The sequence below is a fragment of the Canis lupus genome, chromosome 8 (genome assembly GCF_048164855.1).
Source record: "Canis lupus baileyi chromosome 8, mCanLup2.hap1, whole genome shotgun sequence".
In the NCBI taxonomy this organism is placed as follows: Eukaryota; Metazoa; Chordata; class Mammalia; order Carnivora; family Canidae; genus Canis; species Canis lupus.
The window spans coordinates 20,281,808-20,307,067 of NC_132845.1; the positions used below are offsets into that span (position 1 = coordinate 20,281,808).

General features: G+C 43.0%; 2 long non-coding RNA genes across 2 annotated transcripts in view; one reads left to right on the plus strand and one right to left on the minus strand.

Annotated features, from left to right (window-relative positions):
• LOC140637943 (uncharacterized) overlaps nt 1–5,911 on the minus strand; it is a 40,421-nt gene extending 34,510 nt beyond the window's left edge. Inside the window, exons 1-2 of the long non-coding RNA XR_012035063.1 lie at nt 4,436–5,911; nt 3,250–3,373 (exon numbers count right to left, since the gene is read on the minus strand). This is a non-coding gene — a long non-coding RNA (uncharacterized lncRNA). The remainder of the gene's footprint in view (nt 1–3,249; nt 3,374–4,435) is intronic.
• On the plus strand, nt 792–5,533 carry LOC140637942 (uncharacterized). The gene is made up of 3 exons (XR_012035062.1): nt 792–1,244; nt 2,998–3,469; nt 4,144–5,533. It is a non-coding gene; the product is annotated as an uncharacterized lncRNA (long non-coding RNA).
• Nucleotides 5,912–25,260: the final 19,349 nt, after the last annotated feature.

Below are 25,260 nucleotides of genomic sequence, written 5' to 3' on the forward strand. Positions count from 1 at the left end.
GTTTTTTTTTTTCCTTGACCTATTTCCTGGCTATAACTTCTAACTTCAGGATTGCAACCACATCCTTTCAGTCTTTACACTCATTGGACATGACTTTCAAAACTGAGATTTTAATTGATTGAAGACAATGTTAGGTCATAGAGTATGCACACTAAATATTCTTAGGATTTCCTGATAACTGAGCCCTGAAATGTCCTTGCCTCAGGATCCGCAGCAGTTGGGTCAGAGAGAAAAGAGGCCCAAATTCAAGAATTCATGTCTCAAAAAAAAAAAAAAAAAAAAGAATTCATGTCTCTTTTGAGAAACAGTTCTTGCTTCTTTCAGCATCTATAGCAAAAATTATATCTTGGGCATTGAATTATCTAAGACATGATGCAAAAAAGAGGTTTAATGCATACATATAACATTAAATTCAAAACCATTGCATCTCTGGGACTTTGTCAAGAAGGATTTCTCCAGGAATTGACTTGTTCCTTGTGTATCTTCTGAGAAAATTTAATTTTGATACCAATTGACATTGGTTTCTCTTTCATACAAAATGATAAACACAGCCACCTCACCGTTCTCATTTAGGGCATCCCAATCTTGGCCATTTAGTATATTTGCAAATCTGTTTTCAGGTAAAAAATTTGTTTTTTTGCTCCTGTGTGGCTACATGTCATCCATTTATTCAGTAAACATGTATGGCACTCCTACTATGTGCTAGCCCCTGCTCAGCTTCCTGGAGATCATACTGAACACTATTTTTTTCCCCATTCTAGTGAGAAGAGACAGCCAATAATAAACAAAATTCATAAAAAAAGAAAACTGTCAGATAGTCAGGAGCACTACACAGAGAAGTAGAACGGTGGATTCAGTAGAGAATAATTGGACGGCTGCTTTATATCAAGTTGTCAGGAGGAAGCAAGTGACAAAAGCAGCCTTTCTAGGAGGGGAAAGAAATCTAAGTGCAGGCTCTAGGATTTGAATGAATTTGGTATTCTCTCTCTGCTCGCCTCTATTCCACCTCATTAAATTGTAAACTCCAAGAGGTCAAGGACTGGATGATCCATTTTTGTGATGAGAAAGTGATTCTTTTAGCTAATCTGTTACCTTCTTCAGTTGTATTAAAACTTTCTAAAGGGTGAATTAGAATTATTCAGGAAATTTCTACAATCTTGATGAATGCAACCACTATCCCCAGTTCAAATAGAAACCTGGGGTTCATTCAAGACTTTGGTATGGAGATCAAGACATTTTGTGTGGTAAGTTGGGGTGTTTTTTTAATATGTTTTTTTTTCCTAGCTAGAAAAAGATCATTATAAGTGGTCTTGTTACCTGACTTAGCCTAGATAATTTCTCCTTTTCTTTCAGTGTTAAACTTATATATCCTTATGTTTAGAGGGTGTGCATAAGTTAAGGAAAGTGAGGCTAGGTTATAACCAGTAAATTCCACACTACAGTCCTGTCGCTTTCCAAGTGGTGACTCTGGGTTCCACATCCCTTGCATCTTATATTGATGCCATCTGGATTCACCACAGAAGGGAATGTGAGACCCTGGATGGTTGGACAAGGAATTTTATGGCCAGGCCTGAGAGTAACATACATCATTTCTACTCCTTCCTAATAGGTAGAATCTAGTCACATAGTCCCAACCTCAGAAGCACTTCTCAGGGTGTCTAGGAAATATAGTTTTCCTGTGTGTTTGGGGAGAGGTAAATGACATGAAATTTGGTGAACTAAAAGCATTGTCTTTGCCACAGGGAAGTCTTCCTTACTGTACCCAGCTCCTCTCCTAAGAGTTAGGTTAGGTTATGATCCCCTTTGCGGGGCGGGGGGGGGGGGGGTCACACAAAGTCTGATTAATAGTAGGTACTAAATAAGTATTTGTTGGTTGGATGGAAGAAGGGATGGGTATATTGTAACCTAAGGTCTTACAGGGGGAAAAAGCATGAACTACAATGAATATTTGTTGAATTGACTAGCTAATTAACAAAAAATTAATTCACAGTATGCCCAAGAATTATTATAAGAAACCAAAACCACATATTCAAAAAATAGACCAATTTGGGGATCCCTAGGGAATTCCTTTTACTATTTTATATTATTTCAACATACAACCTTGCCAGCCAAAATCACTCCATCTCCCCTTCCCCTCTGAATTACTCTGGCAATCACTCTGTAGTTGTTTCAAAATTGGGAAATTATTCTGAAGGCATCATGGCCTGTTGATGGCATTGACTTTGGCTCCCCTCACCATCACTCCTACTGTTACCATAAACCTGTTTTTAAGGCCCTGAAGTTGGCCACTCTTGAAATGAAATGGGGAAACCTGAGTTTGTAAGCCAGTTTGGTCTCCAGCCCACTTCCCCAGCCAAAGAGAGTGAACAATCCTGCATTTGTGGCACCCTGAGCCTCCAGTGACCTTCCGGGCCAGCCAGGATGCCAGAGGGAACACACATTCTCTGAAATGACAGTAGAGGAAGAACCAACCCATTGCCCAAGGACTGATAAATGGGCCCCTCTTTTCCCCTGGGACAGCCTCAGCAAGACTCCATGTAGGGCTTAACTGTTTCCTATCTCAAGCTGTGTATATAGTCTAATCTATCCTCTTAGCTGAAAATAAATCAGCCTGGAGGGATGCCTGTGTGGCTCCATGATTGAGTGTTTGCCTTTGGTTCAGGTCGTGATCCTGGGGTCCTAGGATCGAGTCCCATTTCAGGCTCCTTTCAGGCAGCCTTCTTCTCCCTCTGCCTATGTCTCTGCCTCTGTGTGTCTCTCATGAATAAATAAATAAAATCTTTTTTTAAAAAGCTGAAATTTTAATGCAAAATAATATTTCAGGTGATGGATAAGATAGTATCCTGGGGTGGAATAACAGTGTGCTTGGGGGTCAGATTTTTCCTTTGTGGAACCAAAGTCAATTTTACTTTGCTGTTGCAAGAATAGTGAGGGGAGGGGGGACAATCATAGAGATGCTGCACCAGCTGGTGGGTCTGACTCGGAACTACTTTTCAGGGCCAGTGACAGGCACATCCCCCAGGCCTCACTGCCATCTTAAAGGTCTCACCTGCCACCTAGTCATTGCTATCAGCCTCTGGCTGTGGTGGGGAGACACGAGAACTGACCGCGAGATGTAGTCCCAAGCACTGACCATCAGTAGCCGACTTGAAGGGAAAACACCAAACCACGTGAGATGGGAGAAGGTGTCACAAGTGATTAATTCATGAGACAAAATGTTAAGACAAACGAAAATATCCCCAAACTTACTTCACTCTCTGAGGCTGCTGTGAGAAGCAAATGAAGCAAGTGGAGCAATCAAGCATAGAAGCCTCCAGGTGTCTCCGGGCCCCCGATTGTGCCTCCAACGCCGAGACATCGGAGCGTGCGACACCTGTGGGGGAGACGGATTGCATTTCAGGGATTAAGAGCCTGGGAGTAAAACCAACGTGCGTGTCCCGGGAATGCGCCCCGTCGCTGAATCGTGCTGGTGAGTTGCTTTTTCCCTTGCATGATTTGCTTCGCTAACAATCACTTCAGAGGTCAGCCGGTAGCTGCTGCCCGCCGCCTCACTTCCTCTTGCAGTCCTGCCTTTTAACAGGCCTCCCTGACGACCCGCAGAGGGGTGTCCGTGCGGGGCGCCGGTCTCTTCGGTTGGCTGAAGGTGTGGCTCGACTCCCTTCCATTCCAAGCAGGCACTGAGCGTGTGTGCCACACTTCCGTGGCCCTGCCCAGGCGGACAGGACAAGCAGGGTGATGCCACCACCTCAGCACTGCCCAGGTGGACAGGACAAGTAGGGTGATGCCCCACCAGGTGGGGTGGCCGTCAGGCAGGGCCAGGGCTCTGGACGCTGGCAACTGCAACGTGGAGCAGACAGGGGACTGACACGTCCTGCCCCAGGGTGGGGAGTCAGGGTAGGCTGTAGAGCAGGTGATGTTTGAGCTAGGTCTGGAAGGATGAGCTGGACTTGTAGGCCACACAAGAAAGGGCCAGGAAGCTGGGGATGGCCAGCTTCAGAGTCCATGGGGCAGGTGCTAAAACAGTGATGTTAGAATGTGGGGGTCCTGGGTGTGGAGGAGTTTGGATCCTTGCTCAGGACTTAGCCTCACAGGCCAAAACCTGGTGGCCCTCCAGGTAACACCCCAGGTGCCCCACTCTTGCAGGAGCCTGGCTCAGGACTGAAGAAGCTGTTTTCTGGAGACCTTGCAGCTGGCGCCAGGAGGTCCCAGCATTCCACCCGCTACTCAGAGGCCTTCTGGAAACATGCATGTGCCTGCTTCCTGAGGGGAACAGTAACACGGTAACAAGCTGAGCACCCCTCCCCCACCTCACACTCAAAGTCACCAAGAGATGACATTTCTGGAGCTCAAAGGCAGGTTCTGGAGCTAGGTGGCCCGGGTTCAAAGCCCAGCTCTGCCACTTAATGGCTGTGGCACCCCGGGGCAAGCCACCTACCTGGTGAGGCGTCAGTATGTGAGGCATGGCAAGCCCAGCAGACTCTAGAGGCAGAGGGTAGTGAACATGGGGGCAGCTGCATTCCTTTGATCACCACGCCACTTCAAGCAGACTGTTCTAGAACAGTGTTGACCAGCAGAAATATAATGTGAGCCACATATAAAATTAAAAAAATTTTTCTAGGAAGCTTATTTCAAAAAATAAGAACAGTTGGCACTAATAGTTGTTAACCAAATGTACCCCAAATATTGTCATAACGTAATTAATATAAAGATATTACTGAAATATTTTACATATTTTTGGCACCTAAATCTTTAAAATCTGGTGTGTATTTTACATTTATAATACATCTCAGCATGGACTAGCCACAATTCAAGTGACCACATGTGGCCCAATAGTCCATGTGGCTAGTTGCTACCATATTGAATAGCACAGCTATCCCCACATGATTGGAACAAAATTAGAGCAATAGCTGGTATTTCTTGATCACCAGCTGGGAAATGAGCAAATGACTAAACCTGTGCCGGTTCCTCCTTGTAAAAGAGGAGTAATAATAAAACCTAACGTGTTCCTGTGAGCCTTAAATTAAGACACGTATTTGAAGCCAATGCACAGTTTCCTCAGCCTGAAGTGCCCTGTCTCCTCCACCTGCAAATCCTTATTCGTCCGCCAAGACCTTGTTCAAACTCACCTCCTCTGTGAAGCCCACCTAACTTCCTCTTAGCATCAGGTGTTCTTGGTTCTGGACCAACTTAGCACATTGTTCCTTTCCTTGCTTTTTTGATCATTTCCCAAGCTGTCTACTGGGTGAATCTGGAAGGGATTCCTGCATCTCATTCATTCTAAAATGCAGATTGTCAACTCTTTAGCATGTCTGGAATCAATATGCATTTATATTACAATTGGCAGTGTTTTGTTCTTTCTTGGTGAGTCCAAAAAAGGGGGGAGGGAGAAAAAAGAGTAATGGCGTGACTGTACTATATGGCATAGATTTGATAAATTTCAGTATTTGTCTTTGCGTCCCCAGGCACTGGGCTCAGTAAATGCAATAAATGTGTCAAATGTACTGACAACAGTAATAAAAGTTTACTGCAATTACCACACGTGTAAATTATTTGGCTGGCTGCCTCTCCTCCACTCTGGATGGTTACCTCTCCAAGGGCAGGGACTGTGGGCTCTTTCACATTAATGGGCTGGACATCTTGTGAGAAGCCAAAAGGGTAATACCTGGTTTTTGAGAAAAACGTGCCCTTGAGTTACATGCAAGGACAGAAATCCCACCTTCCTCACTATAGCATGATTAGGCTTTAAAATTTCCTTCACCAAAATATCTGATTACTGCATCAGGAAGCAGAGCGATCCAGCTAGAGCTCCGGGTTGAGAAATGTGCACTTGTGGGACCAGGGGGGAGAGAGAGTATTTCCCTCAAAGCTGCATGTTTCCTCAGAAACCCCATTGGGCCTCAAACGGATTATCTTTCAAAGGACTCATTACAAGGCAAAAAGAGCTTTTAAATTCCAATTGTTTTAACAAAATCTTTTCTATCTAGAAGCTCCATTGTCAAATTGTGCTCTCTCCCCCCAGTTCATAAAATCATACACAAATAGACAAAAACATGCCAAAAACTCTTATTTAGAGCTTCTACTGGTGCCAAATACCAATAATTGGAGAGTTTTAAAATAATGCTTTGTCCAGAAAAAGTGGGGGAGGATAGGGAAATAGGGACGTCCTGATGAGTGGTGATCTGCAAACTATACTTCATCAGAAACAGGGAATTTTAAAGACCAACGTATGAAATGTGTGGAATATACATAGAATTTCTACAAGCAAGTATTGGGTTTTAAGTCTTTGAGTTTATCTCAAAGCTGTTGTTTGAAGGTGTTCCTTGATCTCCCTTGATGAGTGGGTTGGAGTTTCTATCAGGTAACAAAAGGACTCGGTCTTTGGGGGTTCTGGTCAATTTGAGGGATCTACTCGATTAAATGCACATACAGACACCATCCCCCAAACTCTCAGCATCCCTCCCAAGGGAAAATTGTGTCTGTTCTATCTTTGGCAAGCAGGGCAAACACTTGGATTGCACTCAGATTTTACCTTTTTTTGTTTTCTTTTCAGTTTGTTTTTTGTTTGTTGCCTGAAAAGAAAACAGTGGCTTTACAGATACTGTTAAGGTAAAATGCTCCCTGCCCGGCCAAGCTCTCAGGCGGGCTCGGGATATAGAGTCTTAGGGCTGGGCCTGGCTGGATTCCAGCTGCAGGGGCTCCTGGGAGCATTAGCCAACCTGGGCCCCTTCTGACAGCTCCTGCATCGGCTATGAAAGGAAACCAATCACAAGTTCTTTAACTTTCCAACTTCCCATCTCTTCCTTCTCTCAAGTTCAGATTTTCTTTTAATTTTTTAAACATATTTTATTTATTTATTCATGAAAGACACACACAGAGAGGGGCAGAGACGCAGGCAGAGACATAGGCAGAGGGAGAAGCAGGCTCCATGCCGGAAGCCCGATGCAGGACTCGATCCCTGGACTCCAGGATCACACCCTGAGCCAAAGGCAGATGCTCAACCACTGAGCCACCCAGGTGTCCCTTTTTAAAAATTTTGTTAAAAGACTTTTTAAAATTTATTTGAAAGTGAGCAAGAGAGAGAAAGCACGAGTGGGGTGAGGGGCAGAGGGACAAGCAGACTCCCTGGTGAGCAGGGAGCCCAACACTGGCCTCAATCCCAGAACTCCAGGACCATGACAGGAGCTGAAGACAGATACTTAACTGACTGAGCCACCTAGGCACCCCCTCAAGTTCAGTTTAAATGAATTTTTAAAAAAATATTTTACTTATTTATTAGTGAGAGATGCAGCAAGAGAGGCAGAGACACAGGCAGAGGAAGAAGTAGGCTCCCTATAGGGAGCCCCATGGGGGTACTCTATCCTAGGACCCAGGGATCACGACCCCAAGGCAGAAGCTCAACCACTGAGCCACCCAGGTGCCACTAGTTTAAATGAAATTACTCTGGCTGCTGGACACCAAAGGATCAAGTAGTTGGTTATCTGGTCCCTCCCCTTTCTACTCCCATATTAATTGTGCCCTCACCCATTTTCTTTCTGAAGAAGATTCCTGCTGTCTGAAGGAAGCAGCTGAGAGTCATGTTAATGTGATACTATTCAGCACATGCCTTTCCTCTTGCTCAGCTCTGATAAGAGTTCGCAGCCCCCATCCAGGAGGCATCCCCAGGCCCATGGGGAAGGAGCGCTGACAGTTCCAAGAGGGTAGGGTCTATGTAGCAGGGGATGAGCAGAGCCCTGGGAGGAGGAAAGAGGCACTCTTGTCTACACAGCAGCTACTCGTCCAGTGCTTGCTGTGTTTAGGTACCTTTCATACATGATTTTATTCTATCTGTATTTAAAAGCCAGTTGCTGAGTTTGACTCCTAAAGAAGGTAGATCCATGATCCCTGGCCCTCCTTCTTCACCAGGTTTTTGACCAATCCTTTTCCCCTTCGTTCAGCTGAAACAAAGCTGGGATTTTTTCCCCCCATAAATAATATTACTGGAACTAAGGAGGAAACTAAGGAGGGACAATACAAAAGGCAGAAGCAAACAAGTTTCAGAGCCACAGATTTCTTATCTGGAAGAGCTTCCTGGGGAATCAGCTCCCCTTCCCCTTCATTAAAAGAGGCCTTCATCCTTTGCGAACAGTGAGATAAACACATTTTCACAGGGGACGGGCCCCTTTCTCCCAGAGATATTTCTCTCCCTTCCTCTTTCTCCAACTGTCTCCTTCAAGGTCCTGATGCTATTTAAGAAGAACATGATGAACATTAATACAATACACCTTTTTAAAAAACCTAGCAATACTATGAGCCCAAATTGGGGAACATACAGCAAAATAACTGAATTGTCATCATCAAACATACTGAGATCATGAAAGGTAAGAAAAGAAAGAGAGACATGTCCCAAAATGAGACACAAAGACATGGGGCATCTACATGCAATGTATAATTCTTCCCTGGATCCTTGTGCTTTAAAGAAAGTATAATTGCCAAAGATTGAATGGATCCAAGGATTAGATGGTAGTATGGGCTATTGTTAATTTCCTGATTATGATTGTTGTATTGTGTTAGGTGGGCAAATGTCTTTGTTTATAGGAAAAACATACTAAAGTATTCACTGGTGATGGGACAACTTGCCCTCAAATGGCGCAGAAAAAAAAATGTTCTTTTTATTCTATTTGCAAATTTTCTTGAAGTTTGAGATTGTTAAACAACTTTGTTTAAACTACTCTGTATCCAGTAATCCCATCTTTTAGGAATCTATTCCAAAGATGTACTGTTGAGAATACAGAAAGAAAGAGAAGAAAGAAGAAAGTGTACAAGATCATTATTATTGCCAATGAAGATGAAACAACTCAAATACCTACTATTGAAAGAAGGAATAAAAAGAAGAATTGTTTCTATATACCACTGTGGAAAGGCCTTTAAACCATAGTAAGCAAGAAAAGCAGAGTTGAGAAAATTGTGTATATACCTGAGAAAGGAAGTGTACATTTGGGTGTCTGTATGTATGCATAACATTTAAAAAAATAATAGAAGACTAAATCATAAAGTTTTAAAAATGACTGCCTATAAGATATAGGAGAAAACTGGGTGAAGGAGATATGAAATGGAAGTTAGACTACTTTAAATATACTGGATTTTATAGATTTGACTTTGGAACCATGTGAGTATTTTATTAAATTACATTATTAAAAAGGAATCCTGGAAAAGAAAATGAAACAAGTGATCCTAAATGTGAATACGGTTTGCACAACCTCACACGAAGGAACTATTCCATGGGACTTTAAAACTTCAGCTTGGCTCCAGGTCCCTGGGGGGCCATACTTCAGGGGCAGTAAGAACTACAAGAGCAAGAAGAAAACCTGCTTAAACTCTTTTCAGGAATCATGTAGTTGGTGGCAATGATGCTAATTTTTCTGAGGGTGTGTGTGTATGTGTAGGTTGTACAATAGAACAAATGCATAATTATGGGATTTTTGGAAAACCAGGCTTGTCTTTGAAAACGAAAATTCTCAACTTTGGGAGAAAGGAAACGTATGACTGGAAGATATTAAGCAGAATCTCTGTGATCCTGATTTTAAATTGGAAGTAGTAGTATGAACTCATGATATATTTATTTTAAGAAATGAATAAATTTCCTGGTTCAGTCTACTGAAAAAGCCAAGAAGTGATGAGTGACCAGTTAGCATAGGGCACCCTGCTGCCCTGAGTGAGCTCCAGCAACACCATTTCCCACTAAAAGGTACATGGCTCTCTGAAGAAACGGTTGATTTCAGATTTAAAGTAGGAAATGCACAAGATATGCTTGGAACATCTTGTCACACCAGATAGAAAGTTATCGAAAACTACTAGGATTGCATGAAGAGACTTTATGGATAGATCTAGTGGGTATTATGCCAAATGAAATAAGTCAGCCGTGACTCAATTTTTTTTTTTAAATCAGTGGTAAATATGAGGGAAAAAAAATCAAGCTTTTATCTTGCCTTTCCTACATTGATGGGTGTACCGGCTAACCAAGCAGTAGATGAGAAGTTTCTCTTCTTTTTTAAAATATTTTATTTATTTATTCATGAGAGACACACAGAGAGAGAGGCAGAGGGAGAAGCAGACTCCAGGCAGGCAGCCCGATGTGGGACTCGATCCCAGGACTCCAGGACCACACCCTGGGCCGAAGGCAGGCGCTAAACCACTGAGCCACCCAGGGATCCCCAGTTTCTCTTCTTTTTATAGAAGCATTACAGCTAATAAGGGAAGAAGTAATGGAGAACTAGAGTATCATCATCACCATTTTGCAACTTCTAATGAATTAATGGATCTAGGAATTGATCATCGGTGGTTGCCAGTATCACAAAAAGAGAGAAGCCAGGTGCTATGTATTTCCTGATGGGAGAAAAGCACATGTATAAAGCAGTCCTACCAAAAAAATAAAAATCAGAGCTGAAGCTGATGCAGCCTAAGATCCAACTAACAATTTATAGGAAAAATAGAAGAGAAAGACATAAAATAAGGAACATAATCAACTAAAAAAACTTTAAAATTTTTTGACTGTGAGACAACTTAAAATCTGAACACTGGCTAGATATTTGATGCAACTAAGGACTTCTTGCTATGTTTTTAGATGTGATAATGGAATTGTAGCTATGTGGTTTTTTGTTTTTTTGTTTTTGTTTTTGTTTTTTTCCTAAAGAGTCCTTCTCTTTCAGAGATTCCTACTGAGCTGTTTATAGAAGAGACTCTATGATGTCTGGAATTTGCTTCAAAATAATGCAGATGGGGTGGAGGAAGTGAGTGGGGGTATTTGAAACAATATTGGCCATGAGTTCACAAATGTTGAGGCTGAATGACGAGTACCTCTTTTTATGCCTGAAATCTTGTATATTCCGCCTTTATACATATATGCTTGAATTTTCTGTAATACAGGTTAGGAAGTAACACCTACCATGTACCAGTTACATGTACCGTGTAACTACCAGGCACAAGGCTGGACTCCCCACACCTAAACCATGAATTGGCATTACAGAAAAACACAGTCAGAACTTCTTTTCCTTCCTGACTTGCTCATGCGGGAAGGGAGAAGAATTTGGTGGCAACGCCCTTCACTCTCCCCTTACTTGATGAGATGAATATGCAGTCTCTTTTGCCAAGTTGGAAATTGAGAGCAGAATTGCTCTAAAGGGTTCCTCCTCGATCTTGTTGTAGGCCGGAACCATTACTCCGGGTCCAGCTGCATAGCATTCCCATCCACCCAGAAACACATGCAGATATGCGCGAGAGCAAAATAGGCCCACATGTGGGTTTTAACAAAGAACCATCAGACAAAAGCCCCACAGACGCATCTGACCTCTCCCTTGGCCTCTGGGCCTTCCATGGAAATGTGAACTTTCCTTTGACACTTGCAGGACACCCTTTGGCTGTTAACAACAGTCCTATAGAGAGTGGGCAGTGCCCTTTGGCTGCATCAGGGGCAGAGGGCCCAGTGCTCTAAATTGCTGACATTCACACCACAATCTTCTCTTATTTCTGGGTCCCACCCTATTTGCAGTTTAGCTCCCGGGTCCCTGAGGGTAGAAACATAAATTCAGCTGGACAGTTCCCTGCCCGAAGGGGTGACCTTTATCATACATGCTGGGGACATTTTTCCCAAGAAATCCAAGAGAAAATGGCCTCATCAGAGAGACATGTGGTACCACAGAAATGCACAGCAGAGGAGTGGGCCTGGGCACAGGTTTCCCAGACTTGTACTGGACTCGCATTTGGCTTGCAGTGATGGAGCATTCCCTTGGGCCCCATACGACTATCCCTTCATTCAAGCACTTGCTTAACTGAGCCTGAGCATGGGAACCTGGGGAGATGTGTGGAAGAAAAAGATAGTCTTCACCCTCAACAGCTATCAGGCAACCTCATTTAGGTCAGGGTGGGATCAGACCATGACTGAGAAGTTCAGGGGAGGGAGAGACAATTTCCAACTACATTGGTGACATTAGAGGAGGTAAAGTGTGAAGCAGACCCTACAAGATGAATAAAATGTTCAATTTTAATAGTCAAGAGACTGAGGATTGGGACGCAAGGAGAACAGAGCAGGATTCCTGTAAAGGGACTGTCTTGAACAAAGTAATGCAAATAGGATTTTATAAAGTCCTCTGCAAGGATAACGAGTAAAACCACTGGTTGTAGGGGACCTCCATCAACACAAGCAGTGCTATGGAACCTCAGGAACTACCATGGCCTATTTTATCTCCTGGTTGCCATTCACTGGTCTTTCAGAATGCTGGTGATCTTCTCTGCCAAAAAGATAAAAGGGCAGGGGTCAAAGTTGTCCAATATCGCTTGATAATACAAGCAGCCGATGAATGAATGCTAAAGGAAAATTTTAGGATTACTCATAGCTCCACTTACTTATCCTGAAGAGGCTGTTTGCTAACCTCCTGAATCCAACTCTTTCCAGTCTCCTATTGGATCAAATGCCTCACCAACTTCTTCATAAACAACGGAAAATCCACATGGTTTGGCTTTTATGAACCTCGGCACTATTAACATTTTGAGCTCAATAATTATTTTTTTGTAGGGGCCCATCCCATGCATTGTGGGATGTCTAGCAGCATCCCAGGCTTCTATCCACTGGCCACCAGTAGCACTCACCCTCCTAGTTGTAACAACCAAAATTGTTTTCAGATATTTCAAGATGTTCTCTGGGGGTGAGGGTAGGGTGGCCCCAGTTGAGAACAGCTATACCACATGAAGAAACCAAAATCCTACTAAAAGCTTATGTTTACTGGTTATTTATTATATGCAAGGCTATTAAGTATTTTCATACATTAACCCATTTAATCCTCAGAAGATCCTAGTGAAGTTTGGGTATAATGATTATTCACATTTGACAGATGAAGAAATAGGGGTGAGAAGGATATATCAACATACCCAAACGCATACTCTCATAAGCAGCCAATTCAGGATCTGACCCAAGCACTCTAACAATGGCACCCTCCCACTTATCACCAGTCTGTATTATCCAATGCCCTAGAGTCCTCGGGAGTCTCTTGCCTGGTTGGGTAAACCAAACAATTTGTTGGCGCCACCAAGACAGAAGCCCCTACCAGTAGTCCCAACTTAATTGGGAATCGGACTCTGCAGTCCCCCAGGATGGCACACACATTTGCCCAACATAGCTCTGAGAGTCCTCCCTGCTGCCACATGTCTTTACTCTCTGCCCTGCCACTCCCTGAGGACCAAGTGGCTTGCCTGTATCCCACATTGACAATATCCTTTCTGAAACAGCTGCTGCCCCTCTTAATGCCCAGTGATCATACCCCCTTGCTTATCATCATGTTGACCTCTTCTTGGTCGAGTACTAGTCACATTTTGGCTTCAAAACAGAGGAGGGAGATCTTTACCCAGAAGGGACAAAAAATTTTCAGTGAGAACTGAAGGTTGGGTACAGAGTTTGCAATGGCCATTACACCTGCCACCACAATATCAGTTCCTCCTCCCGTAGTAACTACACCGATTGCTCTTCAGGTATCCGTACCAGCCCTCGTGCAGCCTTGATTTTAGGCAATACAGAGGTGAATACTTCAAAAACATTTCCAACAAATCTGAGTTCAGATCCTACTTCCACCATGGACTAGATGTGCAATCTTGCCCAAATTAGTAACCGGTTTGAGCCTCAGTTTCTTCATCTAATAGTATTAAGAAAAAAAAAAAACACCACGTAGAATTCTCATACAGATTAGAGATAGGTTCTGTAAAATTGTTGGTACAAAATAATAGCGCTATTTCTTGTTGCTACCCCTTAATCTCTTTACAGGGAGTGGTTTGCCGGGTGGCTTCCTAGTGTCATTTACAGTCAGCTGAGAGCAAATGGAATATATAGATGAACATCTGATGGTAGAAGAAGCTGGGAAAGATGCAGAGCACAAGTGCCAGGGGACAGCCTGGACTCTAGGGTGGCAAGTATCAAAACTTAGGGGGTGATCATTTTGCAATATATGCAAGTATTGAATCAATCAATTTTGTACACCTGAGACAAATATAATATATGGCAATTATATTTCAATTAAAAAACTTTAGAGGTGCTAAAAGGGTGCCTGGAAGTTTGTTGCTTGGGCATTTCTGAACACAGGGTGCCATGATTGTAACGTAGGTACCAACTGCTGGAGGAACACTCGAGATGGGGGAGCAGGATTTTTGGTGTCCCCCAGGTCATACTGTGCATACTCCACTGACAGAGCATCTCAGAATCCTGCTCCAGAATGCTTAGCGCCCACGAGCCCATAGTAGAATGACACTTAGCTATCTGCCATGCCCCAACATCTCCTATTTCAATTCTAGTTCATTAATTTGACTCCCAGTGAATGAACTTTGATGGACTGGTCTTCAGTGGGTTGTGAGCCAAGACCGGTCCAAAATGGTCTCTGAACTGAACCTTCTTAGGCTTTATGCCAATTTCTGAAATACTGACTCACTATTTCCTACCAATCTGTTTCCACTAAAAACCCGAATGAGGGATCCCTGGTGGCTCAGCAGTTTAGCGCTGCCTTCAGCCCAGGGCATGATCCTGGAGACCCGGGATCGAGTCCCACGTTGGGCTCCCTGTGTGGAGCCTGCTTCTGCCTCTGCCTGTGTCTCTGCCTCTCTCTCATTCTGTGTCTCTCATGAATAAATAAATAAAACTTTAAAAATAAAAAAAAAATCGAATGATATAACTGATTTCTGGGTTTTTTCTTCTTAAAGACCATAGGAAATATTGTGAATAGTTGTCCAAATCATACAGATAACAATGTGTCCCGCCCTGTACCTATCATGTGTATCTATCATGTGGGATCTGAATTCTTACATCGCACTTGCAAAGTTCTTATCCCCATCATGTTTCCAAGGCAGAAACAACAGCTCAGAGAAGTTAAGTGAATTGCCCAAGATCTTTCCCCAGTAACTGTCTAGGCCAAGATTCAAAGCTAAGACTGTCTGACTTCTTTTCTATGATTCTAAACTATCTCCCCTCCTACCTCCCTCTCCTATTACTCCTTTGATGTGTATGTGTGTGTGTTGGGGGGTATACTCTGAGCCCAGAACAGCTGGAGGAATCCTCTTTGGCTTTATATACTGCTTATGGAGCCAATTAGTGACTACATGACCAAAGTCAAGAGTCTGGGAGCAGATATTCAGAAAGGAGAGGAAGAGAGGAAGGAAGAAGAGCAAGAAAGGAAGGAGAGAGAGGAAGGAAAAGAGGGGAGGAGGGAAGGATGGAGGGAGGAAGGAAAGGAAGGAAGACAGCTGCTTTCTCCTGCCTTGGTCATAGTGACTCAGAAGGATATTTCCAGCTGGCTTGTCAGCAAAGGGGGCGGAGACCACAATGGCTGGTGGAGCTCATCACTATCACTCATAAAGCCTATGTCCTCTGAAGAGGAGTGTTGACAGCACCATTCTCACCTCAGAGGGAGGGACATTTCCTGCGCACATGGAAGAGTGTATGTGAGGGATATTTAACAAAGAATGCATTACAGACTCGATGAAGAAGCATCATGCCCCCCAAGAAGAGTTACTCCAAAGGACTGTGGGGAAAATGGGACCAAGATGTTGTCTCAGCCACTCATAGGAGGCTGCCAGAGAGGTCCTGGAGTCCCCAGTCCTGAACCACCCTCTATATACCCAAAGCTCTGCATCACAAAGGCTCTATTTAGAAAGTAGAGGTTTTACAATTGGCACGTTTCTGTAAACACACAGATTTAATTCCAATTTTACAGCTCAGTTACTCCCTGTAACACACAGTCCATAAAGCATTTACAATGTTGTTCGAAATCTATTACTATTTACATTCCCTTCCCTCCATGCAGGTAGGATGGATCTAGGAACTTGGCCAGAGTCCCGGGGAAACAGCTAGGATTAAATAGAAACCACAAAATGTACAGCAATAACAAGAACCCCAAATTGGACATGCAAAGAACAGGGAACCCCAAACATAAGTCCCCCAAATGAAGAGGATCCAGGTCACGCTGGGGCAAGCTCAGGGAGACAGGAGGACTAGCGCGGCTCCCTTAGGAGACTAGATGGATATCAGCCCTACCTCACAGCCCACATTTTATGTGAATTTGTTTTTTTAGCACTCCATCAAAACATCTCCTTTTGGGTTTTTTTTTTGGGGGGGGGAGGAGTGTTTTTGTTTTTTTAAGTAATCTCTATACCCAATGTGGGGCTTGAACTCATGACCCCAAGATTAAGAGTCACATGCTCTGCTGACTGAGCCAGCCAGGACACGCCCATTTGGTCCTCAGAGATGGGTGTCATGTCCCCATGTCATGCAGGTTTCTCCAGCAGTATTCTGCACCCTGGGACCTTTCTCCCAACACTGCCCTTGGTCAGTGCCGTGGGTTCTTCTGACACAGCAACTATACCCATCACAGTTTCATAGCTCAGCCCCCTGAGCCCCAGGGGCAGGCTGCCCTGAGGAAGCCAGAGATGCTTTTTGCCTGACCCTAGAGAGAGTTCACTCTTCCCAAAGGTAGACTCATATTTGGTGAGACCTCAAGCTCATAACATTTCTGTCCCTTTAAAATAAAAACAATGCAAAAAATAAATAAATAAAAAATAAATAAAAACAATGCAACATTACAAAGACAAAATCAGATACAGGGCCTTAAAAGAATCCCAAGTCTCCACGCTTACACCTACCTTTTCAGTAAATCCACTTCCATCCCTCCCTGAGGACACCCTGTCCCTCCCTGTTGACCACCTGAGATCTTTGACAGTTCCTGTCTGATAGGAGGAAGCAAAGCTTGACCTCATTTCCTTGGCACACAGAGATGCCTGTTGATTTCCAAGCTCAAGGTAGAAATTAGAAAGATCAGAGTAAGAAGTAAAAAGAAACCCAGCAAAGCTGAGGACTATTAATAGATGGAAGCACTGGGTTAATCAATTAAAAAGTAACCACTTTAAAATACTTTAGAAACTTGCACAGAATATTTATGCTTTACATAAACGAATGAGATGTTGTTTACCAGCATACAACATTTTACATTCATACATTTTTGTTGTTGCTGTTGTTATTCTTCAATTCCATAAATCCCTGGAGAAACTGATCACCCCCTGCCTTGGGATCCAGCACCCCGGATACTGAGCTGTTGCTGAGCTATATACCAAGCATTGTACTAAATTCTGCCTTTCGCCTTTGTAGCTAGACTGGCTGCCAATAGGGCAAGTCTATGGCAGGAAGTACACATCTCATCTCCTGCTTAGATTTGATCCCTTGGCTACTGAAGCTGCTGTGATACGAACAGAAGAAGGAAACATTTCAAGATCCATGGTGAATTAGACCAATGAACCAAGTAGCCAGACTCAGCAAGGACAAATAGCCCCTGCCATCCTAAGGGTGGAAATCCATGCCTGCGAAAGTATCGTGGCACCTTAGACCAGAGTAAACCATGCAACAGGAGTTTCAACCCAGATCTCATTTGAGCTCAGCATCTCCAGGCCAGGTGATGTTACATCAGGCTCAGCTGGAAGGACCCTAACACAGCAGTAAGAACACGTCCTCGGGATGCCACGGCCTTTGTTATTGGAAACCCCAGGCTAGAGGGGGAAATGAGGCAGCTAATTAGGGACATGACTCTGGGAGGGGTACAGTAAGGGTCCAATGGGGAGGAGATTCAGGCAGGTAAGGGGAGGGCAGGAACAGCCAAGGGAAGGAAGGGACCAGGGACTGAGAGAGGGCCTGCCAGCCACCCTTGGCTCCAGATTCTGAGAGTCAGTGTCTCTTCAGTGGCCAGAAACAGTTCTCCAAGGGCTAGTGCTGGGGTGCCATTTGGCTTCAAGCCACCTGGGAGAGCAGAGGAGGCTGGAACCATCCTTCTGATGGTTCCAGGAAGGGGATGAAAGTATTCTAAGGAGATCTCTGTTCACATCAGATCTTTTCACTTTGGAAACTTCTTGCTGGCATTCCCTGGTTGTGTCTGTGTCCTCTCACCAGATTAGAAGTTCCCTGGGAGAGCATGCCTTATCTAAATAATAATAGTTTCCTCTTAGTGAACTTTTACTGTGTGCTAGGAATTGTCCAGGTGTTTTACCTTAAATTGTGTCAATTCTCCCAGGGACATTTTATACTTCCAGAACTCAAGGCTCAGACCATAATTTCTTTGCCTATGGGAAGCACAGGTAATTAAGTGGCACAACTAGCACCCAGGTCTCGGATATCTAATTCTAAAGCCATTTACTAAATGTTTGTCAAATTCATTGACCTAGTTCCTACTGGATGCGAAGATATGAATAGAGTCAGCTCCAGATTTGCAATGATTAAAAACAATCCTAAAACAATTAATCCAGAATTCATTAACATTTGACCCCAGAATATACTTTTCTCCATATAGTTGAACTATAGTTTGAACATGAGTATGTTTGCTATTCCAGGAATTTATAACTCTAAACAAAATGATAAAGATACTCACTAAGGCAGCTCAAAATATGAGTCTTCCAACTCTGATTTTCCTTCTAGAAGTTCTCCCTACAGACAAGATCTGCTTCTCGTCTCCATCCTAATCCTCTCCACTTTTTATTTCTAGTCCCAAGCTCCCTTGAGCTCCCAGATTCACCTATTCAGCTACTTCTTTGACACCTCCATCTAGATGGCTAATAGGCATCTGAGATGTCTTCCACAGCAGAACCCTGTGTCCCACCACCTTCTCTACCCATTCCTTTCCCAGTCTTCTCCATCTCAGGATGTGACATCACCTCCCACCCAACTGTTCAGATCAGAAACTTAGAAGTCATCCCTGATTACTCCTCCACATCCCACCCTTTGCTGATTCTTGCTGGTTCCTCCTCCAACATCCCTTCCAGATCTCATCTACACTGTCATCAGTTTTGTCGGTTCACAGAGGAAGCCTCAGTCCTCTCACCTACAAAATGGGTAGCCCAGCTAATTTACTTTCTTGATTTCTATGTTGGTTATCAAACTGTTAAGAAAAATACTAATGTTTTCCAGGGATAGCCTTGCTCAGAAGACGGGGATTGTCTTTTCCAGGTCTGTGATTCTGATACAAAATTTAAGATGCCATACATTCCATTACCAAAATATTTCCTGGTCTATCCACTAATTCATATGACAAAATTCTTCTCTTGGGAAAATCATTTACTTATTTTAAGTGAAGGTTGGTTGTTCTTTTTTTCCCCCCTTTCAGATGCCAACTGTTTAAAAACAATAATAAAACCCGAAGAAGATAATATAGGGATATCATCTTTACATCAAAACAAAAGTTAAAGGTTAATTTACTCAACAAGAATGTATTTTTTAATGAAATAGATGGCCTAAAAGTAAGCTGGGCAATCACAAACTCCCTTAGCAGCATTAAATAAATTCCTCTTCTGTGAAGTATCAGGAACTGTTTATTTCTCCGTGCCCTCAAAGGCAATCTGGATTTTCAGTTAGCCATCACAGAGGTAGACTGAAAGGGGAGCTGTAGTTGCTGGTAGATTAATTAGAATTTTTTTCAAAGATTTTTAACACACTATTCCAGTTATGCAACCAACTTTAAAAAGTAGATCTTAAAATCTTGGAGTCTATACCACTTTGGGCCAGTTTATGTAAGACTCTGTGTGTGTGTGTGTGTGTGTGTGTGTGTGTGTGTTTAATCTCACCCAGGATTCCTTTGCGATCTGTAGCTGGTCTGTGTGAAATGACGGGCTCCCAGCAATAGTGCAGAAATAGATAACACCGCTCCAAGGCTGTGGTCTCTCATATACATTCCTGGGAAATGTAATCCTGTGGTTTCCAATCTCATTTCTCTTAAAATACAGATATGAGTGAATTTTACTTTGAAAAGAACACATGTACTTCAGTTTACATTAAGATTAATTGGAGACATACAAAGAAAGTAGAGCCACTTGGGACCAATATTTACTAAATCTAAATCTCCATTATGCTTCATCAGACTTAATTAGTGCTTAAATTCTAACTTAATTGTGACAGGCTTCCTTCTGTTTACATTTCTGAGATTAAACAAACCACCACCTCATCAGTGGTCCCTCTTCAAGAGGAAACACAGCTGGCTTGAAAGTCAGCTTTGGTCCCTAGTCCCTCCTTCCTCACCTTTTTTTCCTTGTAGACCAAACAAACAAACAAACAAACAAAAAACATAGTCTGCTCCTTGCCCAGCTGTTAGGGAAATATAAAACTTACTGACAACTAAATGAAACATATAAATATCAGCAGTCTATTTCATTCAAAATGTACAAGAATGTACTGGGGTCACAGAGTAAATGATAATTTAATTTTACTGCATTAGTGATGGAGAACACCTCCTGGTTGTTTTTCTGTCCGTTACACGGGAAGCTGCTGATTAATGATTTAAACTTTAAAAAACAGCTGTATTGATTAATTCACATGCCATGTCTTTCCATTAGCTCTTGGCTAACTCAGACTACCAACAAAAGTACCAAGGAAAAAGCAGATCTCTCACTGGGATCCTGAGCCCATCATTTGATATGAATATGACAGCATCTTCTTAGATTAGGTAGCATGTGATGGATCAGGGCTCCACTTAATTTCCTAGGTTACCGGGAGGCCTAATTCTAACCAAATAGAGAATGTAATTTCTGATCTCAGCGCATGCTAAGTATGAAGATAATTCCCTAAAAAGAAAGACTGGTTTAAAACAACACTGAGTTGTGATTAATAGAGCAGGATGCAGCTGTGGGCAGATACAGATAAGAGAAAGAAGGTGGTCTGAAATTATAAGTACAAATGAATTCCCTGTGGTTAGGTGGCTTTTTAAAGCTGTGACTTTGGGTTTATGTGACTCATTACCAAGTATGGAGGAAGCAGCTGACTAAATCACAAACTGAAGGAATGAAGGCAGGGGTGGCTTAGTTTCCTAACAATGTGTTCCAGCCACACGGGACTTTCACTTTTTTGCTGGCAGGTGGACAATTGCTCTTAGATGGCGAAGCCATGCTCATGAGTACCGAGTGCTATCACAGTACACCTGCACTAAATTTGGACTGTATTCCTTTCATCTCCCCTTGCCTGGAACAATGATTAATTTGTCACTAATTTGCAGCGTGTTATTTCTTTAGTGGCTTATTAAGAGTTATTATCCTGTATACTATTGGCTTGCAAAATTCCTGTACTGAAACTGTGTTAAATAAACTGCTGACAAAGACAAGCTCAGTCCCTGAGCATGAATTTGCCCCCAAACAAAACAATCACACTGATGAAAGAGACTGGATCATAAGTAACTATTATTTTTAAATTGCTAGAGTAGTCCCCCCTTTGATCCTTCTTACTTACATCATATCTTAAAGTGCCTAGGCTCTCATTGCTCCAGCAGAGGATGGGAACAGAAACATTTTTTGGTGGCTTGACAAAGGCTGCCCATCCATCCAGGTGTTATGCAGAGGCCCATGTTATTAGAGCTCCTCTGAGGTTAGAGGGCCCAAATCAAAATCCACTTTTGGGAAAAGAAACCATGGGACCATACATGTGAGTTCAGAGGCAGGAAAGGGGATCCTAGAATCCATACAAGTGCCTGAGCTGTCAGACAGACAGTAGATGTAGAGTGGGAACACTTGAACTGAAGGCCCACACAGAAACAACTCCCTCCACCCCCACCTCCCACCCCCAGAGATGGTCGGCTTTTTGGGAACAACTAAACGTTGAATATAAAGAGTTATAACTTCAGGAGCCTGAGTTGTGACCCCTTTGGCCAAGTGTAACCCTAAGGAACGTTGTTCTACTGCAAGAATCACTTTGACCCTGGGTGGGAATTTGTATTTTTCTTGTTTTTTGTGCAGCCCAGCAAAGAGTTGCTTAATTTACTTTTAAAAGGGTTGGAGAGAGGACTCTGAATACCTGGAACTGGCCCCCTCCTGAGCCTCGGTTAGTGTGGTTTATCTGGTACACAGTAAACCATTTCTACTTTGAATGTCCAGTTCATTCAGTGTGGTTAATAAGGAACAGGCTCTTCTCTGTGCTGGCTTTCTCCACACATTATCGTTCCTGCCCCGTAATGTGAATATTGTGGTTCACTCCACTTGTATGTGCCTTATAGTATTTTAAACAAATGATGTAAATTTTAAAAATCTCACTACCAAATCATACTGTTGCGATCCTAGAATCAGTAAGTCTTTGAAATCAATAGCAGCCTTGTCTGTTGTTGGTGTGTGTTTTCCAAGAGACCTGTGGCAGTTTCCAAATGTCACCACTCTCCTTTGGATTTTAATCTCCCACCCTGGAAACTCCTCGGCTAGGTGCTGGGTGAGTGTTAACGTGAAGGGAAAGCTGGTACATTTGATACAGGGTCCTTCACTCCTTTCTTCCTCCTTCCTTCCCAACACACACCTAGAGTGCGTGTGCATTCACACACACACATGCACCCACACATACACCACAGAGTGAAGAGCCCTGTGCTAAAGACAGAGTTCAGATGGTTCTTCCACGTTTTCCAACGAAGCCCCTGTTGCCTTCATTTGGTGAGGCAAGAAACTAGAACTCACAGGACATCTTTGACTAACACAGTCAACAACAGAGTGAAAAGTCACAGAAATGGGATTTTGCACTTGAAGTTGTCAACCAAACCTTACTCTTCCCTTTTTTAAGTTTTTATTTATTTGAGAGAGAGAGAGAGAGAGAGAGAGAGAGAGCACTTGAGGTAGCAGGGGGGAGGGGCAGAGGGAGAAGCAGATTCCCCACAGAGCAGGGAGTCTGATGTGGGGCTTGATCCTGGGGCAACAGGATCATGACCTGAGCTGAAGGCAGATGCTTAACCGACTGAGCCACCCAGGTGCCCTTCACTTTGTTTTTTAAAATAACTATTATTTACTGAGGACTTGCCAAGTACTGTGCTTGTACTAAGGATTATACTTAGTGCTGTTCATGAATTAAATGCATTCAGCTCCGAAACCCTGTGATGTACATATTAGTATGTCCATTTTATAGATGGAAAACCAAGGCAGGCACTTAGGAAGTCTCCAAGTTCACAGAGCCGGTAAGTAGTGCGGCTAGAATTTGAACCCAGACCTACTGTGCTCTTCCCAACTACATAATACTGCTCTTATGCTGCATTCTTCAAGACAATAAGGTTTCATGGAAGCAGCACTGCATTTGGAGTAAGACAGCTTCACTCAAGCTCCAGCTCTGCTCCAAATGTGAACTTGGGCAAGTAATTTGAGCCATCTGATGTCATCTCTGCTTTTCTTGTCAATAAAGTTCCACCAGGATTATTGAGAGGTTCAAATAAGACAATGTTTGGAAAACCATTTGCAAACTGAGGTATACTTTAGATGACATGATTATCACGGAAGCCTGCTGCCCTGTGGTGCTAGGCTCATGTCACTTTGTCTTTGCTTGAACTATAACAAACGCAATGGATAAAGGCCTGTGTTATCAGAGTTCTGGAGCCTTGTGTTTGGATTTTACATTAAAGGGAAGAGTCCCGGGCAGCCCGGGTGGCTCAGCAGTTTAGCACCTGCCTTCGGCCCAGGGCCTGATCCCTGATCCTGGAGTCCCGGGAACGAGTCCCACATTGGGCTCCCTGCATGGAGCCTGCTTCTCCCTCTGCTTGTGTCTCTGCCTCTCTCTTTCTGTGTCTCTCATTAATAAATAAATAAAATCTTAAAAAAAATAAAGGGAAGAGTCCAAAGGTTATGAATCTGAGGTCAAGCTGTGCCTGCTACAGAGTATAGTTTTCATGTCTGCATCCTGCTGCCCAGAGCAACGTCTGCAAGGAAGGCACTGTACCTTTCCAGGAATGAGAAGAAATGAAAAGGCTCTCAGTGTCTAACTTTATAGAGCAGTAATTCTTTCTGAACAGAGCTCACACCGCACTGTTTACAGTCTTTGAAGAGTGATGGTGTGTGCCAAAATGTCAGCACAACCAGAGATAGCCTTGCCATTGTAAGAACTTATCAACGTAGAATAGTGATCAACACTTGGTTTATGATTTGTGAATTTTGCTCATCAGCCAATAGGTTCTCACGACCTCCACTGCAGTCCTCCACAGAATTTAACTCCCATTTTATTAATAATTTTGAGTGACTATAGGAGCAAAGTTTAGTATTCTAACTTCTAATGAAAAATATTTCCAGATTCGCTTTGGTTGGGCATTACCCATCGTTCCTCCAACCTATAATCTAAGAACCAGGGACCCTCATGGAGTCTAGCCTCCTGCCTTCCTTTGTTAGAGCTGGCAGCACTTTCAGTAACCACGTGAGGGATCTGAAGGAGAGTGCTCAACCAGGTCTTCATAGATATAAGGAAACAAAATTCAGGCAATAAGCCAATAATTAAAAAAAGCTTTTTCATTCATCAGATACAGGCAGAGACTGCTTTTATAATTCCCCTTGACTCTTTTTATTGCCATTGTTTTACTTTTGAATATTTGTATAAAGACCTTTAATGGAGATAATAAAGGGGGGGGAGAAAGACATGCTGAACGTAAAATATAGAATATATCTGTAAATATATGAATCTAGGCAGAAAGAACAATTTGAAATGAAATTTATGTTTGGGAAAATTGGAAGCCTATTTTTGGTACAGCATGCAATCAGAGGCATAAATACTACCAGACTATAAATGAAAATCCTTAATTTTTACTTTTTACATGTAGCAAAGGGTTGTTTTTCTAAAACTTGAGCTTGAGATCTCAAATGGGGTTTGGGACAGCAAACCTCTGTATCTGTAGCTCAAGGTGTCCCTGCAGCCTCAGCCAGAGGTTTAACTCTTAAGTGACCCAGTAAGACTTTCTACACTATGACCTCCACCATGAGCTCTGACCCCCGCCAGCTGTTTTGACATTCTCAGCAATTTGTTACAAGGGAACACATGAGAGAGGATGAAGAGATCCACTCAACCAGTCAGAGCCACATATGTACTATTGACTCAATTTTACCTTTATTATAGGAAGTGCCTTTTAGGATACCACTCGGACCTGCCTACCTTGGGAGGTGAAAGTAAGTAAGTTGTAACCAGTACAGAACCATTACTTTGACTTATTGCTTAACCTACAACCTCTGTGTTACATCATAGGAGGAAATATTAGCCTTTTGGAAGCCTTTTGGCTTCCAAACCAACACAACAGGTGAGGTGATATTTATGGGACAGCGTAATAGTAGATGCATTTGGATGCTTTGGGCAGCAAATGCTGCAAACACCAACCCAAACTGACTTAAACAATAAAGATATTGGTTATTTCCCATAACAGGAACCCCAAAGACAGGTGGGCTCCAGATGGGATGTGTCAGGGCTCATTTCCAGGTCTCCTTGACTCTCTTTGTCTTGCCCAACCCCTGTGTCAG